At 45.4% G+C, this 7,827-nt stretch overlaps 1 non-coding gene across 1 annotated transcript; it reads left to right on the forward strand.

Annotated features, from left to right (window-relative positions):
• The first annotated feature begins 7,458 nt into the window (after window positions 1-7,458).
• Window positions 7,459-7,622, forward strand: LOC136314872 (U1 spliceosomal RNA). The gene has a single exon (XR_010727442.1). It is a non-coding gene; the product is annotated as a U1 spliceosomal RNA (small nuclear RNA).
• The last annotated feature ends 205 nt before the right edge of the window (window positions 7,623-7,827 follow it).

Consider the following 7,827-nt stretch of genomic DNA (forward strand, 5'->3'; position numbering starts at 1 on the left):
CTTGGTCTCCTTGACAGCAAAGTAGGGTTGATAACCCCTCGTTCTTCCCCATCTTGAGTTCAGGTTAGTTTAACAAATATTTCCTGAATGCCTGCTCTGTGCCTGAAACCGTACTAGGTGGTTAGATGCAAAAGCAAATCCTTGTCACACTGGAACCCCACTGGTCATGTGTCAGAGTGAAGCTAGGGAGATGTCCAGGGTGCTGAAGTAACACCCACAGCCTGAGGATAGGAAGAAACACCACCAAAGACAAGTCTTAGAGCTAACCAGGAGTTGGAGATGAAGAAGGGGGCGGAGGGCATTCCACTTGGAAGGAACATCATGAGGACTGAGAGGCAGGACCTACTCTAGTGAGAGTGGAGAGCACAGGGGCAGCGCAGCAGGGAATGGCAGGCAATGAGGCTTGGCAGCTGGGAAAGAGCCAGGCTGGTAGAACTGGGCTTAGCATACAAATTTTACCTGGAGGTGGAGGAGCACCATCTTAGAATTTCTGATATAAAAGTGACTTTGCCAGTTTGGCATTTTGAAACAATCAGTTTTCCACCAAAATAAAAAAATAAAAAATGTTATGAAGATAAAATGAAACAAACAGAGAAAAATAAGGGTGAATCTAAAAACAATAAAAAGCCATTGTGACATTTCCTGCATAAGTGGCCCCATTTTAAGGCAACAATCCCTGTCAATCGTGGCCCAGAGCATAGCCAGTAGGGGCGCTCTGTAGGCCTGGACTCAGAAAGAAGCTGAGCTGTTCCCAGCACTTCTATCCTCATTTCAACTTATGGCCACTGCAGATCCACTGCAGACTCCTGCCCTGTATATACCTTCATACTAAGTGGACCACTAGGGTGAACTCTCCACCAATTCTAAGCTCATCCTCATAAAATTTAGAAGGTACATGCTGTCAAAGACACCTGAACTGAAAGTGTCCCAGGAGCTATGCAAACCAAGAGTCTGGCCCAGCCTGGGCACATCTGCACAGGAACACAATTTGGGTCTCAAATAGGGCCCTGGCTAACCACCTGTCATAATGAAATTCTAAGGTTTGCATTAGTCATTATTTCAACCCATGGAGTATCTGGAAATTGTACATCTTCCCAGATATAAGATTCAGAGCTGAAAAATAGACCAGTCACACATACACACACACACACACACGCAAAGTGCCTCTGAATGCTACAAAATCTCAGTATCTTTATTTAACCCTCTTGATTTTTCTTCATATTACTTATCATAGTCTGATGATATATTATGCATATGTTTGCCCATAGCCTATCTCCTCAAACTACACTAGAGGAAGAAGATCCTTCTGTTCACTGAAATATCCTCAGAGACTAGAACAGTATCTAGTCAAAGTAAAATCTCAGTAAATGTATGTGGAATAAATGAATGAATAATAGTACATCTATCTTCCACTAGCAGGCTTGATTTTTTAAACACTGTTCACTACTTCACAGAATGAGGAAATGGTACAGATTGGGGAAAATATGAATGACTGACAGATTTATTTATTGTATTCATTTCATTAACTCTAAAACTATTTCTTGAGAACTCATAACATATCAGGCATTTAAAATATCTTCAAAATTTGTGTACAGGTTTAAAAAATACTCAGATGGTTTAAAAGAAAAGGAAAGAATATTTAGCAATCTGTAACCTTCAAAATATAATAGGAGGTCCAGATCTCATGCATCCTGGAATGTGAAGGGATTTCACCAAAATTACTTGCTCAACCATAATAACAAGTGTGGGAAAGAAAGATGAAAGCTATCGATTGCCATAAATAGCTCTCCAAATCCTTTCTTTCACAACATCAATCATTTCAAAATAACCGAAAAATTAGGAGAAAGTCCCTAGTCAGTATAGAGGATACAGTGACTTTTAAAGAACTAAAATGCCAAACAGAATTGAGAGTTTTCAGCCTGCATACCAAACAGAAAGGTGGTGGGAGTACTATTGATAGAATGCATGCAGCTATAAGAAAAGCATTTGATATAGTGGCATAAAGTGTTACACTCAAAATTAATTCAAATTGGCTTAGTAAGGAATGCCGCCACATAAATTGAAAACTGGTTCAAAGTCTGCAAACAAAGGGTGATGACAAATGAAAGTGTATGGAGTGGTGGGAGGAAGTAGGGTGCATGGGGTCATCTTTATTAATGATCTGAAAGACGGAGAGTAAACAGCATGTTAATGAAACTTGCAAATGATGCTAATTTGGGAGGTGTTGCTCTGATCATTGTGGACAGAGAGGGAATGTAAATGAACCTTAAGTGGAAATAAATATGAAGAGAAAACAGCAGCATGAAATTCAAGTGGGAAAATACAAGCTGTGCTCAATGCAATGACTCACCTACTCCCACCCCACAGCTCGTTGCCCCTTGCATTTGTGGGATGGGGTGCCAGGGAGGAAAAAAATATAACCCTAGCTCAGAAAGGTGTAATCTAACAAAGCATTCCTTGCTTGTGCAATTTTCTTTCACGGGTCCTTTAAAATTCCTCAAAAGGCTTTTCCTGGATTCAGAGCAAGAGTGGTGCTCGCCCTTGGATGATGGGGCCCCATAAATTACAGCGAGGAAAAGCTGTTAAAAGAAAATAACCAAATAGTGAGGGGAATGGGAAAATTGATTTATGAGAAATGACCCAAAGGGGTAGACATTTGTTAATTGATGGGTAAGTGGTAACATGAAAGTGACCTGCTAAGATCACTCCATGACAAATAACCAAGGGAAAGAAATATTTAATACCAGACAAGGAACTTCTTCATTCTGCCTGCCAGCCCTGCCTCTCTCCTGTCTCACCAGCACAGTTCTGATGGGTTTCCCCTCTGAACAGCCTGCATTCTGGGTCCTCCTCACACCACCTCTGCCCCCACCAGCATGGCAGGTGATGCCCTCCTCACTTCTGCCCCTGAACCAGAGCTCAAGGAGGACACAATCACACTGGAGTGGACACTAAACCCTACCATAGGGAAGGGGCGGGAGACAGGTCTCAAGTACATTTCCCTTCTCAAACAAGCCTTCTCTCCCTGCAAGAAAATGAATGCAATAGCTCTGTGCAAAGTGATATGATTATATGTAAATATGAGCGTTGATACTATGTTTATTTCCCTAGCATGTTCAGGCACCCAGATTTATGACTTCCAGCCAGAGATCTGTCTGGGGCTGTGCCAGGAATATCTTGCAGTTGGAAACTACAACAGAGAATGTCTCAAGCATCAGTTCAAACTAAAAATATTAGGAATTCAAAATGAGAGGAAGTTTAGAGGCTGTTGTTGCCACTTCCATATTTTACACACGAGGACACAGAACTCTGTGTAAGTTTGTTGCACATGTTTGCTCAAAGAAAGGCTGTCCAACGTTGTAGCATCTTTTTAGCAATAATAGTATTAGCTAATGTTGCTCTCAATCCATATTTGGGAGAAGAGAAACTAAGGTCAGATTGGTTCAACTCTTGTTCAAAGCCACAGAGCTGTAGTCTTCTGCCTTGAGCTAGGTCCCAATCAGGTTGTCTCAGCACAACCAAGCCCCACCCATTGGGCATGTTGGTACCTGAGCCTAGACAAGACCCAGACACCTGGACTGTTGACACAGCTCAGGGGACCAACCGCCCCCCAAGGCTTTCCACAGTTCAGAGTCTCTAACAGTTCTCTTTGGTGTCCAAGTCCAAACCTGGGCCGAGACTGGGGTGCCATTTTAAACTTCCAAATTGGTACTGGTCTTATACTTTCAGATAGCAACCTTGCAAGTTAATACTGAAACCTTATGGTTCTTTAAAAATTTATTCCAGAATCTGTATTGGATCTGTGAGAAATGCAGAGAACAAGCCCGCATTCTAGATGAAGCACCTCCTGAGATCTGGACTTCCCTTTCCACAGCAACTCTGCTGGGTTTGCATATACCCTTAGGGTCCTCCAGGAAGTCCACGACAAACCAGGGAGATGGTATTGCAATTCCAAAATTTCTAAAACATCACCATCCTCTATGGTGAGCTCCAGGGCCTCAGAAAATCCACTGTAGACATTAAAGATGGTCCCATGGAGTCAGCTGTTGCAACAGAATCAGTTACAACCAGAAATATAGTCCAGAGCACACTGATCCCATAGGGCTGTCTGCACCCATATCAGAAGGTCAGTCACTCTCTGGCAGCAAGCCCTTAAGGCAAGCAAGGGAGGACCGTGGAGGTAGAAGTCCTGGGGTAGCACATTTCAGTCCTCCCTAGGATGTAGACGTAAAGCAACCTTGAACTCTGGGTGCTCCATGAGACAAGTCACAGGTTAACAGCATCTTCAGCCTTGGAAGTAAGAAGTTCAGGAAGAACCACCCCACTGCAGAGCTCTTAGCCTCCCCCCACCTCCCCTCCCCTTGGCCCCAATACAGATCCCTAAAAGGAGACTGACATTTCATCAGGAAGCATTAATCAAGTTCCAGAGATCCTCCTTCAATGTGCCCATGGTCATCTCATCAGCAAGGGCTGCAAGATCCAGCCAGTTATTGGCAGTAGCTTCAGACCTTAGCACAGAGATCAGCACCTATGTGAACCCTAATAAACGCTTAGTGAGTGAATGAATGGTTGAAATAGTCATTTGTCCATCACCTGACCTTAAGAGGGGTCTAAAATATTGGCTATCACTACCACATCTCTTATCCATACATCCTTATCTGCTTATCCCTGGTAAGAATGGCCCTGAGGTCAGATCTCGAGTGGTCAGGGATGCTCACACCACAAGGATAAAGCCTCATGATTGAAAAACACTGGTTGAGGGGGAATAGATCAGGAAACTTGAGTTGCAATCCTGGAGCTGCCACTTATTCCCTGTGTGATGCTAGGCAAGTCACTGCCCCACTCTGAGCCTCAGGCTTCTCTTCTACAAACTGGAGAAGGCACTAAAATGGCATATTGTTTCTATAATCCCTGATACATAACAGGTGCCCCATTCATGCCTGGTCCTTTCTCAGACGTTCCTCTTTTAGAGATTTAAAACCTTTTCCATGCCCCCATTTCAGGGCTCATCACTGCCTATAAGTTGACAGGTGGAAACTGGCCACAGAAGCTGAGTTACCTTCTGGGGATGTGAATGGGGTGAGTGTGACCTCCAGCATGGCACCGATGAGTAGAATTCTTCATGTCTCCCAGGGCTCAATGATCAGAACAACTCTCATCTCATCATCCCCTAGAGGCATCTGGACTCTAAAGAGAAAAGGACCTTGAAGTGTTTGATAGGGGTAACACTTGCCTCTCAGAAGCATTGTGAAGATTAAATGTGATACCTTGTGCAAAGCATTGCGCACATTGTGAATGATCAACAAACAGGAGCTCGTCTTATTTACTTCTCAAGTTCATGTCCACGGCACACTTTCCAAATCTTTTCTCTGTTATTTCCCAACACTCTTGGTCTTCTATTATTACGTGTTGTGCAACTGCTGTGATGGCATCTCTTCCTCTCTGTATCCCAGGTCCAGCACAGGGCTTGGCACCAGGGGACACTCAACAAGTGAAGGAGATGCTCTTTCTTGTGCCCGTACTGCTTCCCCCATGCTTTCTTATTTACCATACCAGAAGAAGGTGAGAGTGACAGAGAAGGAAAGAGAACTGATGCTGTGGTTGTGCATCCTCAGTAGGCGAGACACTGCACTGCCAAGATGCTTCCACAAACTTGCTCTGGCTCCATAGTGGAGTGAAGGGACTCGTGATCGATGACTTCATTACAGCCCCAGACCTAGAGAAGCTTAAAACCTGCAGCAGGACCAGAGAAGGTGCATGGACAGCAAATACCCTTCTGAAAAGCACAAATCTCAACCCACAAATTTGGGGATATAAGAAATTGTACTGTACTTTCTGCAACGTAAGTTAATATCTAACTTTTACACCAGGTTAGTCAGATTCGGTTGGGTTTTGCTGCCAGAAATAAATTAACCCTGATTCTAGTGGCTTATTCCTCACTAGTTACTTAGCTGGACTTAAATACAAGAGACTTGGAAGTGTGCTCCTATGTGCTCAGGAGGCAGTGGGACAGGATTTGGTTTCTCTGACACTAAGTGAACCTCAGTCCCTGGGACTATTTCCCACTTCTTCAGATCATGACACATTTATTTCTAAGTTCTTACCCTGTGCCAAGATATTGAAGGGGGATCCCACCAGGCCCTTGATCATCTGTGTACACTGGTTACCAGTGCGATGGTGATTGTCCTTGTCCACATGGCCCTTCGTGACATGCAGCTCTCTATTTCTGTTGCAAGCATGGTAAATGAGCCTCTTCCTGAAATGTGGCCAGTGATCCCATCTGCACCTCACAGCTGCGTTCACCGAGACCCCGGTGTCTCACCAAGGCAGGTCAGGAATCTGGGGCCAGCTCTTTGCTCTTCTGAGTTCCACCAGCCCCTTTCTCCTCCCATTTGCAAGCCTGAAGGAGTAAATTCTAGACTGAGGTTAGGGATGGGGAGCTTCTTCTCTCACGTATTTTTAAGAGACTTTTTAATCTAGCCTCTCCCTTTAAGAATTAGGTTTCTAGCCCTGGCCGGTTGGCTCAGTGGTAGAGCGTCGGCCTGGCGTGCAGAAGTCCCGGGTTCAATTCCCGGCCAGGGCACACAGGAGAAGCGCCCATCTGCTTCTCCACCCCCCCCTCCTTCCTCTCTGTCTCTCTCTTCCCCTCCCGCAGCCAAGGCTCCATTGGAGCAAGGATGGCCCAGGCGCTGGGATGGCTCCTTGGCCTCTGCCCCAGGCTCTAGAGTGGCTCTGGTCGCAACAGAGCGATGCCCCAGAGGGGCAGAGCATCACCCCCTGGTGGGCATGCCGGGTGGATCCCAGTCAGGCGCATGCGGGAGTCTGTCTGACTGCCTCTCCCCGTTTCCAGCTTCGGAAAAATACAAAAAGAAAAAAAAAAAAAGAATTAGGTTTCTAAAACAAAGCCCTAGAAGGGAATTGTCTTGCTGACAACATCTGCCTTTTAGTCTGCTCTGCACTTTCCCAAAGGCGATGAACATAGAGCCAGTATGACTAGGGGGGTGGGGTAAGGGTAAAAACGAGAATTTTTTTTAAAGGCATAAATTAGAGTCTCAAAATCCTATCCAGACACACACACACAAACAGTACTTTCCTAGGCTTAGAAAAGAGAGACACCGCTCTACAGTTCAGACTCAGTTTTAGGACAGGATGAGTACATGTCCATCTGTCCCATGGGGGCCCAATTCCCCAGGGACCAGAGGCACATTTCAGCATGGTGATTCCAGGGAGCCTCAGACCCACAAATAATGGGAAACTCAGAACTCTCCATCATCAATGAATAGAACAGAAAACACACAGCATGGATCCCCTAAGCCTGGGGCTGGGAACACAAAGTCAGATTCTCCCAGGAGCACCTCCAACAGCAGAATCCATCACACAAAGACCTCAGGTGTGCAGGCTCAGTTTCTCTATTCAGAAAGGGTGAGGTTTTAGCTGAGATAAAAACAGTAGAATCCCATACCTACCTGGCAGGGGAGATACCATGATCACGAAGGTGGTTTTCCCAGGGCGAGGCTTATCCATTGCACTCCGGATATGCTGACCCCTGCGATTTCCCCAAATGTGGGAAACTCGACTGCATAATTTGTGGTAGTGGGGGACTGCGTTCATGCTCTCCCCTGTAAAAAAAAGAAAAGAAAAAGAGAAAAACAGTAGAATCCCAAAGGAGGAGACTGATGCTGGGGCAGCTAGGACACTTGGTGACAAGGCACAGGGTCAGGAAAGAGGGAGCCCCAGCCAGAAAACCTGGTGCCCCTTGGTCCCCAAAACCAGCACTCCTTCTAAAGGAATAGGAAGCCTCGTGCCCATGGTGTCTCATGGCTGCCT

The sequence above is a fragment of the Saccopteryx bilineata genome, chromosome 10, assembly GCF_036850765.1.
Source record: "Saccopteryx bilineata isolate mSacBil1 chromosome 10, mSacBil1_pri_phased_curated, whole genome shotgun sequence".
NCBI lineage: Eukaryota > Metazoa > Chordata > Mammalia > Chiroptera > Emballonuridae > Saccopteryx > Saccopteryx bilineata.